General features: G+C 37.8%; 1 protein-coding gene across 4 annotated transcripts in view; it reads right to left on the bottom strand.

The window, feature by feature from the left end:
* The window catches only part of LRRC4C (leucine rich repeat containing 4C), a 1062461-nt gene that overhangs the window by 427166 nt on the left and 607598 nt on the right, over positions 1–27697 (bottom strand). For all 4 annotated transcript variants that reach the window (XM_081798293.1, XM_081798297.1, XM_081798294.1 and 1 more), the window contains one exon: positions 17153–17289. The gene's annotated coding sequence lies outside the window, so the exon portion shown is untranslated. The remainder of the gene's footprint in view (positions 1–17152; positions 17290–27697) is intronic.

Below are 27697 nucleotides of genomic sequence, written 5' to 3'. Positions count from 1 at the left end.
ATTCAGACACTTAGCCGACTGAGCCATGCAGGCATCCCTCGAATATTATTTTATTTAATGTTCATGAAAACCACTTGAGGCAGGTATTATTAACATCATTTTATCAAAAAGAAAATTGAGGTTCAGAGAAGCTAAGTGACTTGGCCAAGGTTACATAGTTAGTAAGTGACAGCTCTAGATCTGTACCCCAGAGCTACTTATTTTAATTACTTTTAATTATCTCTACCACCTTATGCCTCTTGAAAAATATTTGTTAAATGGATTTGTATTCAAGGAAAATACAGCTATGTATTGGAGGATGAATTCAATATTAGGTATTCATTTTTGAAAAGGCTTGGCCCAGACTCAAAAGTAAAATATTTTGTGTGATCTCTTAGACTGGTGACATGTTCTTGAATATGTAAAAAGAACATCTCAAAAAGCACACATTCAAAATAATTCAGAAAACCAAGTGTAATCCAGGGAACTCAACCAAAGTTCTGAAATGTTGCTGGGTCAAGAAGAAAGGAGATTGATGAGATTGCTTCCTGATGCTTCTAATGCTTCCCGTTCTTCTTTTTCTATTGGACCTGCAGGTCTACGTTTTGGAGGAACCAGAATTAGTTCAAGCTATGTGGAATGAAGATGAAAGGAATGCAGGGATGGAACAAGGAAGTGGGGACATAGACAGGAAGACAGTCTGTATTTTCGATGTAGCCTTACAAATGGTTGAGAGCATACTCAACAGTATGAGAGCACCTGTAACTCTTATAATCTGAGGAATCTGTTATAAAACTTCACAGACAAGTGCTATGGAGAGGTTCCCATTACTGGACTTGGCCATCACAAAGTCAAGGATTTTATCTTATTTATCTTTGAATTCAACACTCAGGATAATGTGTATTTAGCAAGTGTTGATTTCCCCCTCCAGTGGGTTGTGACTCTGAAGGGTCTCAGCAATGAAGATACTTCAGTAATGAAAACCTTCAGGGAAACATATTGATTAAACAAGCTCATCAGAGGTAGGAAGCATGTTGTGCAGTTCTTAAGAGCACAGAGTTTAGAATGGAAATTTGTTTTAATCCAGACCCAGCTCCTTCTTTTCTAACTGAAATGCAATCCCTTCATCTTTGTTGAGGTGACTTTCTTCCTCTTTCTCAACCACTTTATCTCCTTCTTCCTCTTCCTAAGTCACTTATTTTTCTAATATTTATTTATACCTTACTAATACTTATTATTCAATAAGTGGTAGAATGAATATATGGATAAACAAATGAATAAATGATCAGGTCCAAAGAATGTTTTCAAGCTGAAGAAGATAAAGTTATCTTTTCCCACAGAATGTTAAGTGTTTATAGAATGCAAAAGGAATACACACACACACCAATCATGGGTTTTGCAGTAAAAAGCCTTGATTTAAATCATGGCTTAGCCAAGATACATTTCTGAGCTCCAGTTACCTCTACTACAAAATAGAATAAATAGATAAATAACATACATTCTTTGGGGACTATGGAGTTATAGGGAAATTTGACATTTTTGATTTTGATTTTGATTTTACAAGAGTATTTTGTTGGCAGAAAAAACAATGAAGGGGCGCCTGAGTGGCTCAGTTGTTTAAGCGACTGCCTTCGGCTCAGGTCATGATCCTGGAGTCCCTGGATCGAGTCCCGCATCGGGCTCCCTGCTCGGCAGGGAGTCTGCTTCTCCCTCTGACCCTCCCGACCCTCTCCCCTCTCATGCTCTCTCTCTGTCTCTCTCTCTCAAATAAATAAATAAAAAAAAATCTTAAAAAAAAAGAAAAAACAATGAAATTATAAAAACTAAATAAATAAATGAACAACTAAAAAGCCCATTTTGTTGACTAAATGAACTGGCTATAAACTTGGGTAAATAATGGCACTTGTGAATGTATGTTCCTGTCTTCCTTTCTGTATACAATTGTGGTTGGTAGGGTATTTTGCCAGGTCATAACCATGCTTTAAAGACCTTCTATTTCTCACAGTTGACTGCCAGATTTTTTTTTCTTCTTCTTCTTTTCTGAATTTCATGGTCAATGGCAGTGGAGGTTTTCAGAATAAAGCATGGCCTACTAATAAAGGATGGGGAATTGTAGGAAAGCAGTACAAACTGAGTGTAATTTCCATAATGATTCTTAATTCTTAGTGGTTTCAACCTAAGGGCCTTTGAAGTTGCATTTATGTCTTATGCTGAAGATTGAAGATACTGCAAATTCATATATATATCAATGAATCTTTCAGTTTACTACAGATGAAAGAAAGTTGTTTTCAGGGCTTATGGATATTATTAAACAAGTATGTTGTTTTCTCAACTAATCTATGAAAAACCACCTGAGTCAAATAGTTAAGTCTTAGCACTGTATACGTGGAGTAAAATGCAACATTCTCATTAAGTCTGAAAACTATGATGTTTATACCAGCATTTGGACAGAGTTTGCTTTAGAGATAAATGCTTTGTTTTTATGTTTATGGCTAGCAACAAAGTGTGGATTCTATTTCTTTTGATTCATCTGATCTCATTCTAGATAATTTTTTAAAAGGGGAAGGTGTCTATGGTTAATTATAAGATGTTATCAAATTGCTACAAATTGAAGGGCTTTAGTCTTTGGCTCCTAGACTTTTCCTCAAATCCTAACACAGACTTGCAAGAAGATCCCAACATCCCTACTCATCCAAATTAACATAATAATAAAATAAATCAAACTGATGGCTTTAATAGTCTGATAATATTTACCAGCCCTTTCTTCTCTTGCCTGTTTCATCCTGGTGATCTATGATAACGTTCACAACCCTGAGCTCTACTACCTACCCTAAGTGAATGTGTGTTATGGACATGAATTTAAATCTCAATTATAACTAAAGCTAGTTGTCTACAGGGAGATTTTTCTTAAGCCTTTCCTGATACATCTCAGACTCCCAGCCTACGGGTCTCATTAAATTTCTCAGCTGCCCTAGGGATTCCCAGGCTTTGGAAAGCTAAGTGATGCTTATTGTTCAAGCTGTACAGAAGGAGCTAATCTTCAAGTACGAAGGGAAGAACATATACACAAACATAAAGAGGTATATATAAGACATGTCCACAAAAATGCAATGACAATCCAAGGAGCACATATTCCGTAGGGGAAAATTAGGAGATGCTTCATGAAGATGATATTTGCCCCAGGTATTGAGGAAAAGGCTGAAATTTGAAAGCAGAAATAGAGATAAGGGACCATAAATGAGTAAAAAGTAGATGTGAGAAAAGGAGAGTGTGCCTTATCTGGTGTGTCTCAGCATGGATTAGCAGCAAAACATTGAGCCCTTAGACCTTGGGGCAACCTGGTAGGGTCTAGGGTGACCCTGCCTCTGGGTAAAGCATAGTAATCAACATCCGATACTTACTACTCAACTAGGTTGTGTGAGAAAAGCAAAGGAGGTATTCTTCCACAAGACATCTATTTCAACAGCCAGCTGCTGGCATGTCTCTACGCATCATGGAAAATAAGCATCTGGGATAGATGAGGTAGACTGCATTGCAGGACCCCAAGACACTCAGCCCAAGGAATATGGCTTATGGGTAAGGGAAGGTCAGATGGAAGCACTAAATCCTTTTTACAGAAAGAGCAAGTAAAATTAGAGTCAGGAAAACTTTACCATCTTAAGGTGAATTATGAATATAAAGACATAGGTAACAACATCTCAGAAAGTAAAATAAAACCAACCAAATCCCTAAAGCATAAGAAAACCATAAAATGGCATATAAGGAGTGGGCTCAGAATAGAGAAGTGACATTGGGATTTAACTATCAAAATTCCCACAGAGGTTCCTAATGCCTCCAGATGGGCAGGTCACCATCCAGCACACCACGGTTGCTTGGAGAAGTGGCTGAAGTCTATGACATAAAACAGGAATAATCTTTGGTATCTCCAACCAATGAGTAAAAAATGAGGCCTCATTAATGGGTGGATGAGACATTTTCTAATTTGCTCTGAATCAAAAACTTACTTGTTTCATGAAAATGTCCAATGTTATTTCTAAGAATCTCTTGGAAGTCTTTGCTTAGGAAATGTCCACTCACTTTCATCTTGGTCAAGATGTTGTGCAACAACCTCCATCTGGTAATGAGCACACTGAGAATGTTGCTCTGATATACAATCTTCTTCTCAAGGCCCTTTTACATCTTCAGTTGACAATGTCACACTGGTGTCTGAGGTAGAACCTCTTCAACCCTGCATCTGATATTAGCCTCTGACCCAGAGCAACATGGCTCATATCCAATGTTAATTACTCTTCCAGGCAGCCAGATTCTTCAATTTAAGTTCTTAACAACTCCAGATGTTTGAAAATGGATTCAGCAAGGCCAACCCCCATGCTATCTTCCACTATCTTAAGTCTTCCTTCTATCCTGAGAAACACTGTATCTACAAGCACACATCAGCCTGTTCTGATATTTTAAGCCAAATTTAAAAAAAAAAAAAGTTCCTCTGTATATGAAATAAGTTGCCCACAGTCTACTGAATCTATTATAGCCACTCTCTAAATCTTAATCTTGACACAATTATATCACCCTGCTGAGAATAGGATGAAGAAAAAGAACTAACTGACATTTATAGTGCTCTCATATAGATTAACGTATTGAAACTTATACTTTGAAGTTGATAATATTATTTTATTCTTGCATCCGCCTCCATCTTAAACTTACCACATTTAAAAACAAGCTCATCTTCCACCCCAAATATCCCTTTCCTCTGCCCTGCCCATTTCAATAAATGCAAATTGAGGCTTCCATTTACTCGATCCAAAAACTTTGGAATTATTTTTAATCTCGCTTATTCCATCCTACCTTTAATCATCTCACAAATTATATATACTCCAAATATATTCAGAATCCAATCAATTCTTACCACTTATGCCTCTGTCATCATGGTGTAAGAAATGATCATCTTTCACCTGAATTATTGCCAACAGCCTAATTGTTCTCTCTTCTTCTCTCCTCACTCACCTCTCTTCTATACCCACCACAGAAGCCAGAGGAATCTAGCATCCTAACCCACATATCCCACTTGTAGTACCTCAGTTCCATCACTTCCTCCCTTACTTGCTCTGCTTCACTGCTCCATAGACTTTGGTGTTCTTCAAATGCACTAACCCTGCTCTCACTTCATGGCCTCACCCCTCATTTCCTCTACCTGAACATCTTTGCTCCCAGATATTTGCATGCCTCCGTCTCTCACCTCCTTTTGGTTTTTCTTACCTTCTTCGTGATGCCTTCCCTTGACTATCCATTAAAATGGCAAGGCACTCCCACACAAGTATTTGTTCCTCTCCTACTTTATAGTTTTCTACAGAGCTTACCTCCATCTGACAATATTTATTTAATAGTATTTTTATTTTACTCCTTGTTTGTTGACACTCTCTGCCAACTAAAATGTGGATCAAGAAGAGCTGGAATTTGTATTTGTGTTGCTCCCTATTGCATCCCCAAAGCCAAAAACAGTGCCTGAATCATAGGGGGCACTCAATAAACACTTGTGGAATGACTGAATTAATACAAGGCAAACAATGAATTTGGAGAAAAACGGACTTGTGATCCAATTCTTCCTCTCTAACTTATTAGCTCTTGACCTGCTGCATAACTTTTTCTTGGTATCAGCTTCATTTACCTCATCTATAAAACAGAAATAACATGACGAATATTGACTAAAATGGTAAATGTGAAATGTCTAGGATGTGGTAGATATGAAACAGCTGATGATTGTTATTGTTATTAAAATATTATTTTAATAACCTGTGGGATGCCATTCTTCATTAAGTGAAAGAATTTCTACTTTTACCACAAAGTGTAAAGGCACATGAAGTAAGTAACAAATATATATTAAATAAGTAAAAATGGCCAACACAGGGTTTGTTCCGTAGAAGTTCTATAATGAATGATTGTTTCAGCTGTAGTTAAATTATCCTCAAGAATTTTGTAATTCTCCTATGCACTAAATTTCTTGAGTTCAGAAGTAGTTCAGCATCCTGGGGATTGGAAGGATTTTATAAATTCTAAGACTTAATATACCATGTTGCTAAAAGAGTGCTGTGCCTAGGGCTTTCATATTCAGTTGTTGTGGCTAAGAATAAATATTCTTCAAGGCCTGCTTAACAGCTCCCAGGCCCAAAGTAGGTGGCCCTTGTTAAAGAGATTTCTTTTTCAACTTCTGGAAAATCCACAAGGACTTCACTGGTTTTTATTTGCTATCAAAAGCATGTTCACTCCTGGGGAGGCATTCTTACAACCTTCTTTCTGCAGGTAACCCAGCAGAAAAAAACTAACACTTTGTTGTCATTACTGAGAAAAAAAACCAACTCCAGTTTCCGTCAAAATCAAGTCAGCTAATTAACCAACAGGAAATCTGGTGCCACGATTTTCTTTTGCCAAATCACATGAAAACAAGCCAAGTGTCTTACCAACAGAATACCGAGGCTAGTTTACACCAGTCTGCAAGAGAATATTCTGCACGTCTCTTTCCTTCTCTGTGTTCAGTGACATCACATTGGTAATTGAAATAGGCCATAGGGGGAGTATTTACACCACAGAAACAGGAAAACACCAGAAGCCAGAGCTTTATTTTATTTTTTTCCTCAGCTGGTTTTCCAGCACACCATCAGTTCTACCTTGTTATTTCCAAATGTATGAAATAAACAAACATTCATTCAAAAATTTGTTATTGCCGTGCCTTCTCTGGGCAAGGCATTGAATTTAGGAGCTGCTCTCTGAAATAGATGCATACCATTCAGTTGAATAGAATGGTTGCCTCAAATTGTTTTACTGCCTTGAAATTTCTGGTTTATGGTTTGGTTTCTTGAACAGTCAATGTGCACTGTGAAGCATTTTGCTTTACTGCAGAGATATTTCATTGTATTTGTAACATGAATATGGAGTTTTAAAGATGTAAAATGTGATAAATCAAGCACAGGGAATTCTCATGATATTTAGCCTATTTGTCATTGGGAAGAAAAAAGAACTTGAGAAAATCAAGGTCCTGCCAATAATGTGATCATTTCACCTAGTGGGACAGGCAGGATAGGACACTTCAGAGACATGGACCGATTTTTCTTTCAAAAGGTGTTTCAAATACACCTGGAAACTTCTTTTTTTTTTTTTTTAAGATTTTATGTATTTATTTGAGACAGAGAGAATGAGAGACAGAGAGCATGAGAGGGAGGAGGGTCAGAGGGAGAAGCAGACTCCCTGCCAAGCAGGGAGCCCGATGCGGGACTCGATCCAGGGACTCCAGGATCATGACCTGAGCCGAAGGCAGTCGCTTAACCAACTGAGCCACCCAGGCGCCCCAACCTGGAAACTTCTAAAATTATGTTTGATAAGCTGGAATGTGGCAAGAAGATGAAATCTCTCTGATTATGTTCTCTGCATTGCTTACCTATCACCTCTCAGCTCTCAACTAGGTCATGTGAAGGTGGCTCAGAAAAATTGGCTAAATCTTGTATTACATGGTCAGACAAAACTGCAAAATCATATTCAGGAGGATGGCAATAAAAGGCTCCTGCCACTCATTTACCACACTTTTTAATGTCTTTAATTTCTTTATTAGGTTTTATATTTTGACCTCAGCTTTGAGAATAAAATCAGTATCTTATTAAATAATTTCTTATGGGCTCTCAGCTTCCCAGCCATTTCTTACAAGTCAATTTCCTTTTAATCCTGTCTTGTTTTACTCCAGTTTGGGAAGAAAGATTTTGAAACATGACTTTTTAGATTTGTCTTTTCCCATAAACTACTGCCTCTATTATGATAAGTCCTTTAAAAAAAAAAAGATGTAATACATTTCTTCAAGGCATGAAGCTTCTAAAGATCTAGAGAGGTGGAGATGAGCCAAATCTTTATTTTTGTGGTCTTAAAGAAAGAAGAAGAAAAAACTACAACATTTTAAATAGGTTCTATCAAAGGAATCTCTCTTCCTTAACAAAATGCTTATTATCTCATTACTTTGTTTCTAAGTCCCTAATAATAAAACTAGCTTTGTTTATGATAATGCCAAGATATGTTTTAAATAACATTTTAATTCTGAATATAATAAAACCATATTTAAAAGGAAATAATTACTTAAGGCATGGCAAAGTTTTAAAACCTAATAATCTTTGTAAACATTAAAACCCAAAGAATAGGGCAGTTTTCTGTTAATCTGGATTATTTTCTATGCTGAGTACCGGTTGGTATCCTGATCATTTCAATTAGTGGCAGATACAAAGTTTAAAGGACAGATAAAATTCTGCCAGAAGGTTCCAAATTCTTGTTCTCAGTCTAATTTTCTGTATAGGGGAGGTAGTAAAGTGAATTTTCAGGGAAACAAGGTATACAAAGCATAAACATAGTATGTTTATTTCAATATTCTTAGTCTTTACTGAAAATTGTATAAAGTGGAACTCACCATACTTCAAATTCCACTCTTCCTATTTATTTTATAGCACTAGGCACTCATGGGAAGCTTTTCACCTAAAAGAGCAAGTCTTTTAAGATGAAGACAACCAAACAATAACCAGGATGCTTTAAAAAAAGTGTATCCTGTAAATATTCATTATTTAGAAAACCCCCTAAGTATACTCCTGCCTTATCAATACACAAAGTCAAAGCTGATGTCCTCTAAGTAAGTGTCTATGATGTAGGTCCCAAAGATCTCTTTTCAACAGCAGTCAATGAGTAAACTCTTCTGCTTTTGCAGCAAGCCCTTTGCTTTGCATGAAACATGGTCTGTTTCTGGTCCATTAAGGTTCTTAGAGCATCAGGGTTCTTGCTCTTTTTCTATGCCTCTAGCATCCACTAATCCAGGAGTAAAGTGCTAGACTATTTGCTAGCAGTACTTCAGCTTTTCTGTCAAGGTTCTTTTTGTATTTGTGGATAAAGTCCCTTGCGTTAGGAAACTGGAAAGCCATTGTCTATGTGAAACCTATGCTCACAGACTTGATAATTAATTCATGGAATTCAGAGCCCCTCCTTGGGCTATGTGTTTAAGAACAGAATTAATATCTATCTTAATAAATAACTACATGTTGTTACCATATAATATTTTTGTTTAAATCATGTTGTTGCCATATACTGCTATTTTTGTTTATTCATTGTAGTTATTTATTTTTGTCTTGTGTGTAATGGGATGGGTGGCATTGACATTTGACTCATCGACCACCAGTCTACACATATGGCAAAACACGAAGCTACTGCAGTTGCTATTTGGGGTGAAAGCATGTATCATAGAGGGCCACTTGATCTTAAATATTTTAAAGTATATGTGTGAAGAAAGGTACTTATCTTTCCTCTGCTTCTACCAAGGCCACAAAAAGCACCTGAGTTCATTTGTAGGACTAGGATTCACATAAGAATTCCCTGACTTGCTAAAGAAATGTGAAATGTGAGACTACATTATCTAGAAATGTTACAGAACTCCTTTTCTGCAGAATTTTTTGAAAATATAAGACAGATACTTCCTAGCATCTCAAAGCACGCTCTCTCCCTCTGCTAAACTCCTATGGCAAGTCATGTATGATGAGTAATGAGCTGCATCAGGCACTAGCAGCAGCCAAAGATGAACAAGACACTGGCTTACTCTAAGGAGATGAAAGATAACTTCCAAACATATATCGTAGTTATGTTAGTCTTTCTATTTTAACACTGGGAATGGTTTTCATATAACTTGATAATTAGGTCTCTATGATATATATATAGTACAGGACCTGTATATCCTCCTTAGTGCCTAGCATATTCTTTAACATGTAGGAGACAAGTTGTTAATTTAATCCATTTACTAAATACTCTTTCATTATCCTTAAATTATAATCCTTAAGTCCCTACTATGGGAAGCAATCATCTCTTTAAGATGGTTTTTGCATGTATTCCTGCCCAAATACAGGGGAATGGATTTGGTATTTTTTGTTTTGTTTTCTTGTTTGTTTGTTTTACAGCTTTTTGGTTCTACCTTGATTATATTTTAAATTTAGTAATGAAAATAGATCCATCACAATATCTTCAGAAATGCTTCCAAGGGACTACCACTTTCAGGATGTTAGAGGAGATTTTCCTTTTCCTATTCACCCCATTAAGTACACTGAAAACCCTGGACATTACATATATATATAAAGAAATACATAAGAAGACCTTGAAAGGTGGAGATCAGAAGGTGGACAATCTAGGAAGCTTAGATCCAACGGATGACATGATGTTGAGAGTTCCTGGATTGTTTTGTTTTGTTTTGTTTTGTTTTGTTTTTGCCTCATATATCCCAAATATAAGGTAGAAGAGACCAGAGACCCAGGAATACTGACAGGTCCAGACAAAAAAAAAAAGAAGGAAACAACAATGTCCTGCTCTCTCTATCCAAAAGACAAAGAAAAGGCAGCTTAGCAAGAGAGAAAACTGTGAGACAATGACTCTCATCCAGGTAAACATCACAGAAAAAAAAATCATTCCTCTATCCCTACTCAGGGCAAAATCCTAGTGTGGACCTAGATTTTCACCTTCACCAAGCTATGAAAGGTCCCCTAAACTCCCCACTAAGGTGATAGCAGAAAAGGCCAGGTAGGACACCAGAATGTTTATCCTAGCCAGGGAGCAACACGGCATCCTTCACCGCCTGCACTGTCAGTAGAAATGACATGGGGACCCTGGACTACTATCTCCACCCAAGAGTAACAAGTGGACCTTTCCCTGTTATACCGGAAAAGGTATCAGAGTTGGCCATGCGGACAGTCAGGACTTTCGCCTCCACCCGGCAGTAATGAAGCCACTCCCCCACCCATGCTGTCAGTGGTGGCCAAGTGAGTAGCAGTTAACATGCACGCCTACACCAGCCAGGGTAGTATCAGTGGACATCTAGTGGGAAAGCTGGAACTCCTGCTCAGAAGTAATGAGGAGCCCCCGTCAACTCCTGTGTCAAAAAGGCCAAATAAGGAATGTGGAATTCTACTCCACCCTGATGTTAATTCTACCTTTGCTTCCCCTGCAGGGGCAATATCAGAAGTAGCCAGCTAAAATGGAAGGTTTGAATAAGATATAGAGTCTCATAATAAAATGCCCCCAATGTCCAGATTTCAAGTGCAAATTACTCAGTACACCAATGACCAGGAAGATTTCAAATGAAATGAAAAAGACAACCCATAGATGCCCACGTGAAGAGGAGCAAGGGCACATCCATAGGCAATAAAATTAAATTTAAGTTTCACCTCTTACACAAAACTTAGCTCAAAATGGATTATGCACTAAAATAAAATAAGTAAGACTATAAAATTATAGGAAAAAAAAATATGAGAGGAAACCTTTGGGGCTTGGGGGTAGGCAAAGAATTCCTAGACTGGAGGGCACCTGGGTGGCTCAGTTGGTTAAGCGACTGCCTTCGGCTCGGGTCATGATCCTGGAGTCCCTGGATCGAGTCCCGCATCGGGCTCCTTGCTCGGCGAGGAGTCTGCTTCTCCCTCTGACCCTCCTCCCTCTCATGCTCTCTCTCTCCCTCATTCTCTCTCTCTCAAATTAATAAATAAAATCTTTAAAAAAAAAAAAAGAATTCCTAGACTGGATACTAACAGCATGATCCAAAAAGGGGAAAACTGATAAACTGGACATCATCAAAATTCAAAACTTTTGTTCTGTGAACACCTACCAGAGGGTGAAAACACAAGTTAAAAAATGGGAGAGAACATTTGCAAAGTATTTATCTGACAAGGACTAGTATCCAGAATATACAAAAAAGTTCTCAAAACTCAAGAGTCAAAAAAACTGGGGCTCCTGGGTGGCTCAGTTGTTTAAGCATCTGCCTTCAGCTCAGGTCATGATCCCGGGGTCCTGGGATTGAGCGCTGCATCTGTCTCCCTGCTCAGTGGGGAGTCAGCTTCTCCCTCTCCCTCTATCTTCCCCGCCCCCGCTCATGCTCTCTCTCTCACTCTCTCTCAAATAAATAAACTTAAAAAAAAAAAAAAAACACAACCAAACAATCCAGTTAGAAAATGGACAAGAGACATGAACAGATATTTCCTTGAAGAGGATATGCATATGATAAATAAGCACAAAAAATGATGTTAAACATCACTAGTTTTTAGGGAAATGAAAATAAAAACCATAATGAGATAATTAGGGAAAAAGCTCTCTGACATTGGTCTTGGCAACAATTTTTTTTGGATATGACATCAAGAGCACAAGCAATGAAGGCAAAAATCAACAAGTGGCATCGTGTACTTGAACAGCCACAAGCCCAGGACTGGCTGCCGGGTGGGATTCGGGGGCCCCCAGCCTTAGGATGCTGTGGGCAGGAACAGGGAAGAACTCAGAATGGCTGCCATCTGCAAACATGAAAACCTGTGGGGCTAAATCCACTGAAATTTGTAGGTAGTCTGAGCCTAGTTTCTTTAGTGGCAAAGGCTGATGAGGTCTTCTGCAGAGCAGGTCACTAAGAACCACCATCACTCTTACTGCATGGCTGATAACCATAGCCCTGCCCTTCTTATTTGTTCCTAGCTACCCCTATACATGTTGGTTCTTCCAGTTTCTGGATGGGGTCACATCCCAGTGGGTCCTTCATGCAGTGTCCCAAAAGGTTGGGGTAGCTCACTCCTCACTCTGTCCTCCCTTTCCTGGTAAGAGCATCTTTTTTTAGCTTTCCTGTTGCAAATCAAAACCACAATGAGAGATCTTCTCATGCCTATTAGAATGACTATTATCTAAAACAAAAACAAAAACAAAAATATAGCAACAAGTGTTGGCAAGGATGTGGAGAAAAGGGAACCCCAGTGAACCATTGGTAGGAATGTAAATTGGTGCAGCCTCTGTAGCAAACAGTATGGAGATGCCCCCCCCAAATTAAAAATAGAACTACCATATAATCCAGTAATTCCACTTCTGGATATATATATCTAAAGAAAATGAAATTATCTTGAGCAGGTATCCGCACTCCCATGTTCAGTGCAGCATTATTCACAATAACCAAGACATGATAACAACCTAAGTGTCAACCAATAGATGAAGAAAATGCTATATATATATAACTATATATATATGAAATATTCAGTCATAAAAAATCCTGCCATTTGTGATAAAATGGGTAGACCTTGAGGGCATTATGCTAATGAAAATAAATCAGATACAGAAAGACAAATATTGTATGATCTAAAAATACTGAACTCATATAAACAAATAGTAGATTGATTATTACCAAGGGCTGTGGGTGGAAGTTATAGGGAGGCATTGCTCCAAAGGTATAAACTCTGTTAGAAGATGAATAAGTTTTGGAGAGCTAATGTACAACATGATGACTATAGTTAACAATACTGTTTTGTATAGTTGAATGTTGCTAAGAGAATAGATCTTAAATGTTCTCACCACCACCACCACCACAAAATGGTAATTATTTGAGATGTAGCATGCTGTTAACTAATCTTATAGTAGTAAACAGTTCATAGTATACACCTGTATCAAATCATCACATTGTACATCTTAAACTTATACAATGTTATATGTCAATTATATTACAATAAAGCTAGGGAAAAAAACTCTAAATATGAAACTCTCATATAATCTGGTAGTTCACTTTTGGGCAATGAAATGAAATTCTATCTTCACACAAAAATCTGTACATTAATTTTTATAGCAAATTTATTTAGAACAGCCCCAAACTGGAAACAATTGAGACATCCTTTAGCAGGTGAATGGTTAGACACACTATTGTATATCCTTACCAGGAATACTACTTAGTAGAAAAAAAATGAACTACTGTACCCAATAACTTAGATGAATCTCCTGAGAATCACCTTGTGTGAAAAAAGCCAATTCCAAATGATTCCATTTATTCAACATTCTTGTAATGAGTAAATGATAGAAATTGGAAGATCAATAGTTGCTAGCTGCTTAAGGAAAATGTCGGGGGATGGGAATGAAGTGGGTGTGGCTATAAAAGGACAACAGGAGGGACCCTTGTGATGATGGAAATGCTCTGTCTTGTGACTGTACTAATGTCAATATCCTAGTTGTTGCCCTATAGTTTTGTAAGATAATTATCATTGGGGGGAAGGGGAACAGTGTATATGGAATTCCTCCATGTTACTTCTTAAAATTACACATTAATGTACAACTGCTTCACAATGAAACACTTAATTAAAAATTCAATCATCAATAACATCACATCTACATATTTTGCCTCTGGACTATATGACAATCACAGAAATGCCCTTAGTTGATTTTAAGGAAAACTGTCGAGTATAGCCCTGGTGCCTCAGGGTCAATGTTTTCTATCGTGCTTATTATTAAGTTATTACCTCTCATTCAAATCCATCCTCCTCTATTTTGTTTTGAGAGGTGGGGCTTGGGTTGCCACAGAGCACATCCCCTTTGCCACTTGGCTCCATCTGTGAGTTCCCTTCTAGTTTCTCAGGCTATAATATTGGCTGAACATGATCCCTCACAAAATTCGGAGTCCCAGCTCCATATGGTCCCCAATCTGAGCTCCCAGAGCGCTAGCACCAGCCACTGGTATAACCCTTCTTAGAGACACAAATCTCAGCAATGTGGAGTCCTCCCCACCTCCTGAGCTTCTAAAGTTCCTCTACTTTTCAGGAAACACCTTTACCCAAGACTCCTGAAATCCAGCTCTGCAAAATCCCTTCTTCAATATTATAACTTCTAATCATCCCAAACTCTTGACTGCTGTCCCTGTAGCTGGGGCAGCAAATTCTGTAGTGACTATCTCTGTGATTCCTCAGTGCCCCCTTCTGCATTTCCAGTTCTCCAATATCTGGTTAATAATTCTTAAATTTTATCTGTTAAAATAACTGGTATGGTTTCTGTTTCCTGAGTGCAACCTAATAGATGTGGGCTATCAGTAGCAGGGTTTGAAGCTGAATTAAGGGAAAATAGCTAGAGAGGCAATGAGAGACTATGTGCAAGGCAAAATTATGAGATGGGCAGATACAGTGCCAGGAAAAACAATCAGAAACAAGAGGGGGTGTGCAGAGGAGTTCAGGGAGAAGTAGAGTTGCAGAGAGGTAAGTGTTCTGGTTTTGAGAACAGTACAAACACATGAGGACATTCTAGTACTGCCTTTTCCCCACCTTGCTTTCAAGTTTTGCTTCAGTTCTGGCCCACACATGTTATCAGAATAACTCTCTTTTCACTTACACAGGTCTTTCTTCCCTATAAACAAAAGATATTAACTAAAAGAAAACAGCATCCCCAGATGAACCATGAGAGACCATGGACTCTGAAAAACAAACTGAGGGTTCTAGAGGGGAGGGGGGTGTGGGGATGGGTTAGCCCGGTGATGGGTATTAGAGAGGGCACGTTCTGCATGGAGCACTGGGTGTTATGCACAAACAATGAATCATGGAACACTACATCAAAAACTAATGATGTAATGTATGGTGATTAACATAACAATAAAAAAGAAAAAAAGAAAACAGCACCCCCTTTTCTGAACAAATAGAAGGACTAAGATTAAAGGCAAAGAAAAGGGACAATCACATATACTTTTAAAAAAGAAGAGCTTCACAGAACACCTGGGTGGCTTAGTCTGTTAAGCATCTGATTTCAGCTCAGATTGTGATCTCAGGATCCTGGGATCCAGCCTTGCAACAGGCTCCAAGCTCAGCGGGGAGTCTGCTTGTCCCTCTGCCTCTCCTCTGCTCATGCACTCTCTCTCTATTTCTCTCTCAAACAAATAAATATTTTTTTTAAAGAGCTTCAAATCCTTTCTTTATTGGTTCATATTCCTCTACAATACTTTATCTTACCATTGCCTCCTCATCTTTATTTTTTTTTTAAAGATTTTATTTATTTATTTGAGAGAGAGAATGAGATAGAGAGAGCATGAGAGGGGGAGGGTCAGAGGGAGAAGCAGACTCCCTGCCGAGCAGGGAGCCCGATGCGGGACTCGATCCAGGCACTCCAGGATCATGACCTGAGCCGAAGGCAGTCGCTTAACCAACTGAGCCACCCAGGCGCCCGCCTCCTCGTCTTTAGCGAGCACTTTCCATACTACAAAACATCTCCATATCTGTGTTCTTATGTGACTCTCAAAACAAAGTGGTCTCCCTAGAGACAGAGAGCATGTCTTCTATTGGCTTAATCTACATAATGTGATGGAGTTGATGCAAGAAAGAATAGCTGTCTTCCAGGAAGCTCTTGAGTTATGAATTTAGGACAGATTAGCTGTTATATATGCAACCCAGGGAGACTAAATATTAACAGGAAAATGTATGAGCAATTCCTCCTCCTCCTGTGGTTTCAGGTTCTTATAACATTTCTTCTTTTTCCCTTAAAACAGCATGAATGATTCAAGTCAGCACTTGCCAATTAAAATGGCAAATACAAATGTCTCTCTTACCATAGATGGAGCTTCATGCTTTGATTTTTTATTCTTCTCCTCAACACACCAGTGAAACACCACGGATGAATGAACATATTATTTCCACTTAACAGAACTGGACAGCTCTTACTTCTAGGCTCACGTAGTCTTGACCATTGACGGTACAACATGTAGCAGAAGGAGATGCCACAGCGCACACCCCACCTCACAAACTACCACTTGTAGGAGTCACTTGGACTTCCATGCCTCCCCACTGGTTCATGTAGTCAAGTTCAACTTTCCCAATAGCCCAACAGCAACCATTTTCATGCTGTGACCACATCCAGCTTTCCAATCTCACCAGGTTTTCAAAGGAAGAACAAAAAGCCGGCTACCTTTCCCAAACGCTTTGTTCCATATTAATGACCCAACTGCTGCCCCCATTTCAAAAGAGGAGGGGGGGGATCGCCAGTTGCCTGCTTGTTTCATTCTGAATCCTGGGCAGGCCGATCTGCCACTCTTTCAACTCCCAGGCACTATAGAGGAACATCTGCTCAAGGAACAGTGAGTTGGACTCCCGCCCCTCCACAGAAATCACTGCTAGTAAAAGTTTTATGAGGTGGGTACTTTTTCCCCCTGCTTCCTCCTTTTGTAACTGACTGAAACCCAAATGAGCAAGATGAAATGGCTAGATATTTAGCCATATGTTGGCATCCACATGTGTATGTTTGGGAGGGAAGAGAAGCTGTCTGCTGTACCAAACGAACATTATAATCATCTGAAATGCAGTTAACACCACCACAGTCAATGAATCTTCAAAGGATTCTAACAGAGTAAATTATACCTCTCACTTACCTGGAGCAAATTGTCCATGGACCAGTCTCCTTGTTTGTGAAACTTGAATCCAGTTGGTTTATTTAGACTCCAAAGTAGTTTCAGGATGTTTCCATACTGTTAATACACATGGGTTATCTCTGTTTTTCTAGTAACTCCTATAAAAACATACACACACACACAGAGAATTAAAGAATACACTTAGAATATATAATGCTAAATAAATAGTGGTTGACAATTTAGGTATTTTAGCACCCATAACTCACACTAATTTTTTTTACCATTCTTATTATTTGTAATAGAAAGTGATAGGAATAAAGATTTTCTCTTTTAAATACTATACTGCGTGTTAATGTGGTTTGGTATCTACAATTACACCTAGTAGAAGTACACCAGGTGAACGGCAAAATCTTAATAAAACTTATTGATTAGAGACACAGTATAATAGATTTGACTAAAATTTGCTTGTGACTGCATGCCCTCAGAAAGTGGCAAGGAATTCAACATTTGAGAAGTTACCATGGGCCTGGGTTGTGCTAGTAGCTTTTGTATAAATAACAATAATAAAATTAAAAAAATAATAAAATAAATCTTTTCTATAAATAACAAATTTTATTCTATCTAGCAGAGGTTCAGCCAACCTCTCTGCACACTGTGGAAGAAGTTAGTTTCACCTACATTTGCACATCAGTTTCTGTATTCCTGATCTGTAATTGTGTCTTTATTTTGGATTTTTCTTTTAACTTATTGTAACACTCCTGGTTCCCTCATTGATTCACAAGTTTTATAAAATCTTGAACACCTATTCATTTTATATCTGTACAAGAGTTATGATTTTATTTTTTTAAATGATCTTTTACCACTCTTTACTCTGACTCTATGGGGCATATATATTGTTAAGTACATTTTACTTAGCTGACCCAAGGCTCAGCAGGGTACCATGACTCACCTGAGGGCCACAAACACAAACAGACATTCCTGGCTATTAGACACTACAAGACACTCCTTGTGCTACAAGCCGAGGGTGCAAAGCTAAACAAGGCTGTCTTTATCCTCAAGGTCAAGGAGATCAGGTTAAATCTTCATTGAGTGTGGGCTATAAGCAATGTACTTCTATAGATATCCAGGAACTAAAAACATTTGGTAAATCCTTACTATCCAAAACTCACCACTTGCTCTATGAAATACTGATCTCAAATAGATTCAAACAGTGCTATACCCCTCACTATCTGAACTCATTCTATAAACTCTTAATAACTGAATTCAGGAATCAAGTAGATTTGTATAGGGAAAGGCATTCAATTATTATCTTTAAATCCTCAAAGTCACCTTGCGAGGTAGACATTTTTCCCATTTTTACAGATAAGAAAAATGAGGCTCAGTGAAAGTGATGTTTAAAAAAAAAAATCCCATCACTTTAGGATAGAAAGAGATAGCAAGATCATATAGCCCAATGTCCTCATTTTATAGATGGAAAAGCAGAGCTCAGGGAAACAGAATGATTCTCTTGAATCTTTTATCCACCTAGGAGCGGGGCCTGCCTCAGCATCCACTACTTCTTTTTTTTTTTTTTTTAAAGATTTTATTTATTTATTTGACAGAGAGATAGACAGAAGAGCACAAGCAGAGGGAGTGGCAGAGGGAGAGGGAGAAGCAGGCTCTGCACTGAGCAGGGAACCCGATGCGGGACTCGATCCCAGGACCCTAAGACCATGACCTGAGCCGAAGGCAGACGCTTAACCATCTGAGCCACCCAGGCGCCCCCACTACTTCTCTCTTCTATGCATCTTTCCACTTACCTGGGACTAGTCATGTAAGAGAATGGGCCACACATCAGTCAAAGCAGGAAGAAAAGTGAGGGGTAAATAACTAAAACTTGAAGGCTATTCGAAGGCCCCAGGGTCTCTTTCCAACCCCTCTTACCTGGTTATTTATCCATCCAGCTAATCTGAATTTTCTGTCTGAATGCATTTCCTTTTCTACTCTAATATTATAATTGTATATGTTTCTTAGTCTACTTAAGCAACACCGTGAGCTATTTTAAATGTTTCAGAAAGGCAGTGACTACCATCCTCCACAATAAGAAAAAAGCCACCTAAGAGGTCAAGTGTCTTTATGGCTAGATTTAAATCAACTCAAGGAGGGAATCGTGTTTTCTAATACTTCTCTGGAATGACAGAAGGATATATCTTATTGATTAATAAGAATATGGAAAACACATTAAGTACCATCAAATCATGGACTCTGTTCAGTAGGTGTAAAAATATCCAATATGGGTTCATGTGACAGAAAGAAAACACTAGAGGGGTCTTTGGTGGCCAAAGTTTTGGGAATCATTTTTCTATGTTCTACTCTTGCCCAGGGATTTTGAACACCTCTACAGAAAACCGCTGTCCTGGATGGCTTTACACTCCAGTCAGCCTTTGCTCACCAATTCAAGTACAAATTCCCCCTGTCAGTACCAACAGGAGGGGAGGAGTGATTTCTTATTAACCCCATTTGCAGAGTGTGGCTAAAAATTTGGGCAGATTTCAGAATCTCTGGTGGAGTCAATTACTTTTTACCCACTTATGGTCCTGCAGTCCAGAAATGTTTAGGGCCACACCCTCATGACTACTAAACCAGAAAACCAAGCAGATTCCATGCTTTTCTTCCTTTTTTGCCCACCTCATCCCAACTCTTCTTGCTTTTGTCCCCTCCTCTATTTTCCCTTTTCTCTTCTACCATTTTTACCTTCTTCCTGTCCCTTATTTTCCTCCTCTCCCTCCATACAAGTATTGCTAGGAGGAAATTATGATCATAGGTATCTAATGAACAGGTTTATACTAGCTCACCTCTCAACAACAGAACAGAGAGAGGTTACTAGCATCCCTCAAAGTACTATATCATACCAGCAGCAACAGGTCACTTTTTATGAGAAAAAAATGCCACATGTTTGTCATTTTTCTGTCCTTTCAGTCATTCACAACATGCTTATTACATGGGGCTGATTTTGTTTCGAGACTTCACACCCTCCATAGAATTTCCTGTAGGAAATTGACAATCTTCTGTTCCTTTCCAAGTCATCAAAATTCTAATGGAGTAGTGTACAATGTAAACCTATCCTAATTTCAGTCATTATGCAGATGTCCAAGTATATTGCAGGTTTCCACCTAAAAGTGTTATTTCCCTCCAGAGTCAAAGGTACTTGGATGAGCTGCTGATCCCTTTGTTAAGATATAATCCACATATCACTAGGTCACCAAATTTATCAAACTTCTTCCAGGAAAACAGAATCCCCCTAGAGAGGTTGGTGAATTGAGCAATGTTGAATTGCTGCTTGTATTGAAAATGGAGTGATGGGAAAACATTCTAAAGAAACTTAACTTTTTAATTAATCATAATCTCCCACCTTTGTGAATTTTAAAAATTCATGCTTTTGTTTTCATTTAACAAGCCCTGTTTGGCTCCGTCTGAGCTGTTAGGAAAACAGTATAAAAATATTTTTCATGAGTCGTCCCATATAATCCTCAAGACAATTTAAAAGGATCTGCCTGGAATGCATCATTTTTAAACACTTAGAAACTGATGTTTTAGTGAAGTGACAAGATATGACCAAGGCTACACAGCTAGTCTTAAGTGTTAAAACCCAGACCTTACACCATCCTCCATGTTCTTTTCCATTTACACCAGATTTTCACTTTAAACATGTTAGTCTAACAACTGGTCCAAGCTGGACTTTCCTTGTATAAATATATCTAAATGGTTAAAGTGCATATGTTCTATACAGAGTAAGATCTTGAAAGAGAGTGATGTACCATCTAGGAGAAATAAAGAGGTTCCCATTTAGCCTTGTAACCAATTGTACCTATGATGTTAATACAATGATATTAAGGCCAAAGAGTACAGTTAAGATACACTCAATGATAAAGTCAGATTTTCCAGATGGAAGTAGGATGCAAGTTGACATTTCCTTAGGTGCACTCTATCACTGTGGCCTTTCCATATGCCTAAACCAAAGAGCTCATATTTCCTGAGAAAACTAAACTACATCATTAAAATAAAGGAAGTTGTGGTAGACACTAGACCAAGACAAATATTAACTTCCTTATATGTGTAATAAGGGCAAGGTTTTTGAAGCCCAACAGTGGGCAAATGTGGCTTCAGAACCATAATATAGAGTTCATAACACCTACCCCTCACCCCTGCCCACCATCCAGACTTCATAGGAGAATTAATATATCTGCATTTAGGGGCACCTATATGGCTCAGTCAGTTAGGTGACTGACTCTTGATTTCGGCTCAGGTCACTATCTCAGGGTTGTGAGATGGAGCACTGCATCAGTCTCCATGCTCAGTGCTGGGTGTGGAGTCTGCTTGAGATCCCCTCTCTCTCTCTCTCTACCCCTCCCTGCTTGCTTGCTCTCGCTCTCTCTCTCAAATAAATCTTAATAAAATAATATAAAATATCTGCATTTAAGACTGCAGCCTACTGTTCAAATGTGACTCATAAATAATGAGAACTCTTGTTATCTCCTCATTCAGCACCAGGTCTGTCTTAGGGATCCATTCTAACAAGGGGCCAAATTCTCTGGCTCCAACTGTGCATTTTGCCGCATGCTGCTCTTCATTGTGCAGAATATAACACAAGAGCAAGAGTTAAGGGAAGTGAAGATGCAGTGATTCCCTCTTGATTCCTGACACCGACACTCCTACAAGGTTCAAGCCCTGGTGTCAATAAATGCTATCATCTCTTGCCCATTTGACCAGCCCCTTTTCAGACCTGACAGTTGCTGTGTAGGTACCCATTTACTGCGATTATTTCCAAAAGTATATATTTTCACCATTTGAGTGTGAACACATAATTTATAATAAAAGCTGAAACAGAGACACTAATGCTAAACACAGAATCTTTGCAAATTATATCCCAACAAATAATAAATTTAATAGAGAATCATGAGACCCAAATTGCTAACCATAAGGAAGAAGGAATGGATCATCTTCTAATATTACTTTACTGAACATAAATGAATAAAGGGTTCTTTTATTGCATTTGGGTCATCAGCATTCCAAATCTCAATGGGAATTTTGACATAAACATACAATCAAGAGCTGAGTTATTATTTTTATAATGATAATATCCTAGCTGGTGCCTTCAATCAGAAGCATGATAAATAATCACAATTCATATAACTCAATAACATCAATTTCAAAAAAGGATCTGATGCCAGTGTATATCTTTCGTTCATTCCCACAGTCTATTTTCTAATAAATTTTGAAACAAAATCTAAGTTTAAACATGATTATGGTACTCTAGTCAGATGTTCAAGTCCAACCTTCCTAAAAATGCATCAAAATAAGATGTGCAGCACATATGATTAAGCCATATCCAACTGTTTCAGCTAAATTTTCACTATAAGTTTGACTTTAAGGAAAATCATGGCTATTTTTTCATTCATTCATTCTCAGGAAGGCAAAATAACATTATAATCACCTGCACTCATTATAAAGTCATATGGCCTCAGGTTCAAATCCAGGTTGTCAATCACTGACTTTATTGCCTTCAGATACTCTCTGATTTATCTCCTCATCTGTAAAAGGGTATAATAATGGTATTTAACTAAAAGGCTTGTTTTAGTATTAAGTGAGATAACTACGGAAAGCAAAAGCACTACTTCTGATTTAATAAATGTTAAATTAAAGGTAGCTATTATTTTTCAGTTATCCACAACATTTGTGAAATGCCTACTAATATACTCTATTAGGCAACATCCAGATGACATATTTGTCAACTCTGCCCCCACCTTGTCACATACAACCCAACCCAAAATCCCAAACATAAAGAAACTAGAGCATTCTCACAGAGCAATAAAGAAAGGAATCCATATTGCAGTGTCATGTATTTAAGTTTTTATTTAAATTCCAATTAGTTAACATACAGCCTAATTTTAGTTTCAAGTGTACAATAGAGTGATTCAATACTTCCATACAACCCCCAGTGTTCATCGTCACAATTACACTCCCCAATCCTCTTCACCTATTTCACCCACCCCCCACCCACCTCCCCACTGATAACCAGGAGTTTGTTCTCTACAATAAAGAGTCTGTTTCTTGGTTTGCCTCTCGCTCCTTCTCTTTTTTCCCTTTGCTCATTTGTTTTGTTTCTTAAATTCCACATATGAGTGAAATCATATGGTATTTCTCTTTCTCTGACTTATTTCACTTAGCATAATACTCTCTAGTTCTATCCATGTTATTGCAAATGGCAAGGTCTCATTCTTTTTTACAGCTGAGTAATATTCCATTATATATATATATATATATATATATATGTATATATATATATGTATATCTCACCTCTTTATCCAGTCAATGGACACTTGTGCTGTTTCCATAACTTGACTATTGTAGATAATGCCACTAATAAACATCAGGGTGCAGGTATCCCTTTCAATTAGTATTTTTGTATTCCTTGGGTAAAAACCTAGTAGTGCAACTGCTGGATTATAGTGTAGTTCTATTTTTAACTTTAATCTGGCTGAAGGAAGGAATAATGAAGCACCCATACTGGAAGCAAGTCCGCCACAGGCAGCATGTGAGTTACACAGCCTCACTCAGCCTCTGCAGCCAACCAATAAATGGAGGCTCACATCCAAATGATTAAATATTTCAGAGTTAAGAGGGGTACCTGGGTGGCTCAGTCGGGTAAGCGTCTGCCTTCAGCTCAGGTCATGATCCCAGAGTCCTGGGATCGAGCCCCACATTGGGCTCCCTGCTCAGTGGGGAGTCTGCTTCTCCCTCTGCCTGCCACTTCCCCTGCTTGTGCTCTTTCTCTCTCAAATGAATAAATAAAATCTTTAAAAAAAGTACTTGAGTTAAGAATAAAGCTAGCAAATTTTTAATAAAGCTATTCATCATCTTCAAAATGGCCTAACTGGTTATTTTCAAACTTAGAATTCTCAGGCTTGGCATTTTGTACTGGACTGAGGCGGCATAGGAAGAGGCAGTCCTTGGTGCCCAGCCCTCTCCCTGCAGCCCTGAATATCGTCCTACCCCTGTTAAGTCTAGCTTTATAGGAGGGATCTCACCTGCATGCATGTCGACATTCCAGCTGACAGGTCCAAGCTCCAACCACATACCTGAAACAAAGCCACCCTTGAGCTTACAGGTATACACTGCAGTAAAGATATCTGCTCTTAGGAGTGTGCCCCAAGGGAAGAGACCCATGTAGATACTAAAAAGGAGTTTGAATAGGAATTCCAGATCTCAACTAACACTAAGGCCTGATCTAAAAGATGACTGGGGACTGTAAGTGGGACCCTCCCCTTAACTACATGAAGTCCATGGCTATAAAAAAGGAATTGACTGGAGAAATCCTGTTTGGATTTCTTTAAAGGGTGGAGCCCAGGGCAGGTACCTCTCTTGCTTGAGTCTAAATTCAGAATCAGGGCTTTGGAGCCAAACCATTGGGGTTCTGACTCTGCTTCTGTTATTTAGCAATTAAGTAATCTCAGGCAAGTTATTTAGCCTCTATGCCTTGGTTTCTTTGTGAAATAAGAATGATAAACATTTACTTCATAGTATTTGAGAATTAAGGAAGGAGTTAATGCACACAAAGCAATTCAAAAAGTAGCTAGGAGAGAGTATGCATTGCATAAATATTAGCAATTAGCTATTATTATTACTATTATTAGAAGAAAGAGTAATAGTGATATTGTTAGTAGTGGTAATAATAATAAGGTGCAAGTTCTGAAATAATGTAGTAAATCCTAAAAATAAGTTGCAATCAGGTTTTTATTTTGTCTTGTTTTGTCTGGAATAAGGTGCACTTAGATAACATTTATTTAGCTAGAATAGAAGTCCTTACTCTGGGTAAGTAATTAAGGTTTGAATTTCTGATTCTGGCCACATCACAGATTGAACTAACCTTGATACACTTCCCATTACAAAACAGATAGAAATACTGAATATGAGTCTAAGAAAGAGAACAACAACAGGTACACAGCTCTGAAGGAAAAAAAAGTGGAAGAGGGATTGTGAGATGTGAGAAATGAAAAAGGAAATTTAGCTGGTAGTATGAGCTAAATAAAATGATGCATGTCTGAATAGAGGCAGGTGAAAGGCTCTAGCAGCAGAGAAAACCTCTACAAAGCCTGAAGTCACACAACTGTAAGGTATGCCATTTCTAAATCGGAATGCACCTGATAACAGTAACAGGGTCCCAAAATACATAAAGTTAAAGAAGATAGAGCTAAAAAGAGAAATAGACAATTCCATAATCAAAGTGGAAGATTTTAACATACCTCACTTAGTTGCTTACAGAAAAACATCAAGATGATTGTAAAATTTTAGAAAAATAGAGACAGTAACTATAAAGAAACATAAGATTCTCAGCAAAACTGAAACTAGTTCCAATCCTCTTGAAGATTTTGTCTGAACAAAACATCAAGTTTAGAAAATATTTGAAACTGGGGCGCCTGGGTGGCTCAGTCGTTGGACATCTGCCTTCGGCTCAGGTCATGATCCTAGGGTCCCGGGATCGAGCCCCGCGTCGGGCTCTCTGCTCGGCCGGGAGCCTGCTTCTCCCTCTCCCATTCCCCCTGCTTGTGTTCCCTCTCTAGCTGTCTCTCTCTCTCTGTCAAATAAATAAAATAAAATCTTTAAAAAAAAAAAAAAGAAAATATTTGAAACTAATGAATAAACTTAACCAATTGACATTTATAGAATACTTTATTCAACTAAGTTATTCATGTAAGAACAAGGAAAATTATACTTGATATCATGAAATATTTGGAACTGAATGGCATTGAGTACTGGATACTTTTAATACTTAAGGGTGCAATGACATGACTGTCTTTCATGACAATTTAAGCTTTAAATGTATATATTATAAAAGAAGAAATATAACATATTAGTGGACTTTGCATTTAACTAAAGAAATTGGATTTTTAAAAAGGAGAATGTGAAAACAAATTGGAAAGAAAAGTTTGGGGTCAATGCAGAAATTAACCAAAACAGCAACATTGGCAGAGGGGTCACATAAATTTTCAGCAAAAATAAAGCTGGTTCCAGGAAAAAAGAAATAACAGAAAGGAAACACTTGAAATAATTGAGAGAAACAACATTAAAATCATAGCTGAAAACAGGCTATCATCAGAAATAAAATTGATATTTAAAAATTGTAGTAGAGTACCATGGATAATTTTATGACAAAATATTAGAAAACCCTATTAAAAGAGAATTTTTAAGAACAATATTAAATGCCAAAACTGACTAAAGAATATATAGGAAATGTGAATAAATGAAAGTCCATTAAATAAATTGAATTGATAGTAAGTAATATACTCTTCACCCCCTGACCCCTTAGTCACCTTATCACCCCCTTAGAACAATAACCCCAATCCACACAAAAATCAAGCCTGATGATTTTATAGACAAATTTTTCTAAACCTTCAAGGAATGAGGAAAAAATAACCCCAAAGAACTCTACTTGGTAAGAAAAGGTTATTCTGTTTTGGAAATTTGGTGAGATTGATGATTTGACTTCTGGTAGGGTGCTTCCAATTTGACTCAATAATGGTTCTATAAATGAACTATGTAAAATATATTCAGAAGATCAAGGGTATAAGTGAATTCATGTAGATTCCTGAAAGCTCCCCTTTTTGACTCTTGGGGGAAAAACTGGTGGTCTCTGTAACTTCTGTGAAGTAAAGAAGCCACAGGTTTGGAGGAACCCAGAGTTCCATATTCTTTTACATTATGAGAAGAGTAGGAGGCACATCTAGAGAAATGCTGGCTGCCCATAGGTAGATAATCTCACATTCTATTTCCTATTATGTTATAAAATTTATGTACCATTTCAGTGCAATGAGTCTTACCAAAGCTTACTATGATTCTTTCATATAATCTCCATATCCCTGATCATGTTTCCAAATCCAGACAAGGACAGTTTGAGAAAACTGAAATAAACCATTCAGAGAAAGACAAAATACTATATGATCTCACTTTCATGTGGAATCTAAAATGGTCAAACTCATAGAAACACAGATTAGAATGGTGGTAGTGGGAAAATGAGAAGATGTTGGTCAAAGGGTACACAGTTTCAGTTATGCAAGATAAATAAGTCCTGGAGATCTAATGGACACCTGATGATATAGTTAACAATTCTGCAGTGCATACTTGCAATTTTCTAAGAAGGTAGATTTAAAGTGTTCTCAAAATTAGAAAGGAAAGAATTGAAAAAAAAAGTAACTGTGAGGTGATGGATATGTTAATTAGCTTGACTGTGGTGATCATTTCACTATGTATATATACATCAAAATATCAAGTTTTAGATCTTAAAATATATATAATTTTTTATTTGTCAATTATACCTCAGTCAAAAAAAACAAAAAACAAAAAAACTAGAGGATGTGAAGAACTGAAAAGAAAACAGAGAACAAAGGGAAATAAAACTCATTTATACCACTGGTAAGAGTGTAAATTTTCTCAAACTCTCTAAAGAGCAATTTAGCAATGTGAAGAAGTTGAAGATGCCTATTTTTTGTAGCAGTTCTGGGATTAGATATAACATATGGCGTCATTTTT

This window comes from Leptonychotes weddellii, chromosome 11 (genome assembly GCF_054177405.1).
Source record: "Leptonychotes weddellii isolate Sample4059 chromosome 11, ASM5417740v2, whole genome shotgun sequence".
Lineage (NCBI taxonomy): Eukaryota > Metazoa > Chordata > Mammalia > Carnivora > Phocidae > Leptonychotes > Leptonychotes weddellii.
Note: the sequence above shows the minus strand (reverse complement) of the source record. Positions and strands in the feature narration are given on the sequence as shown.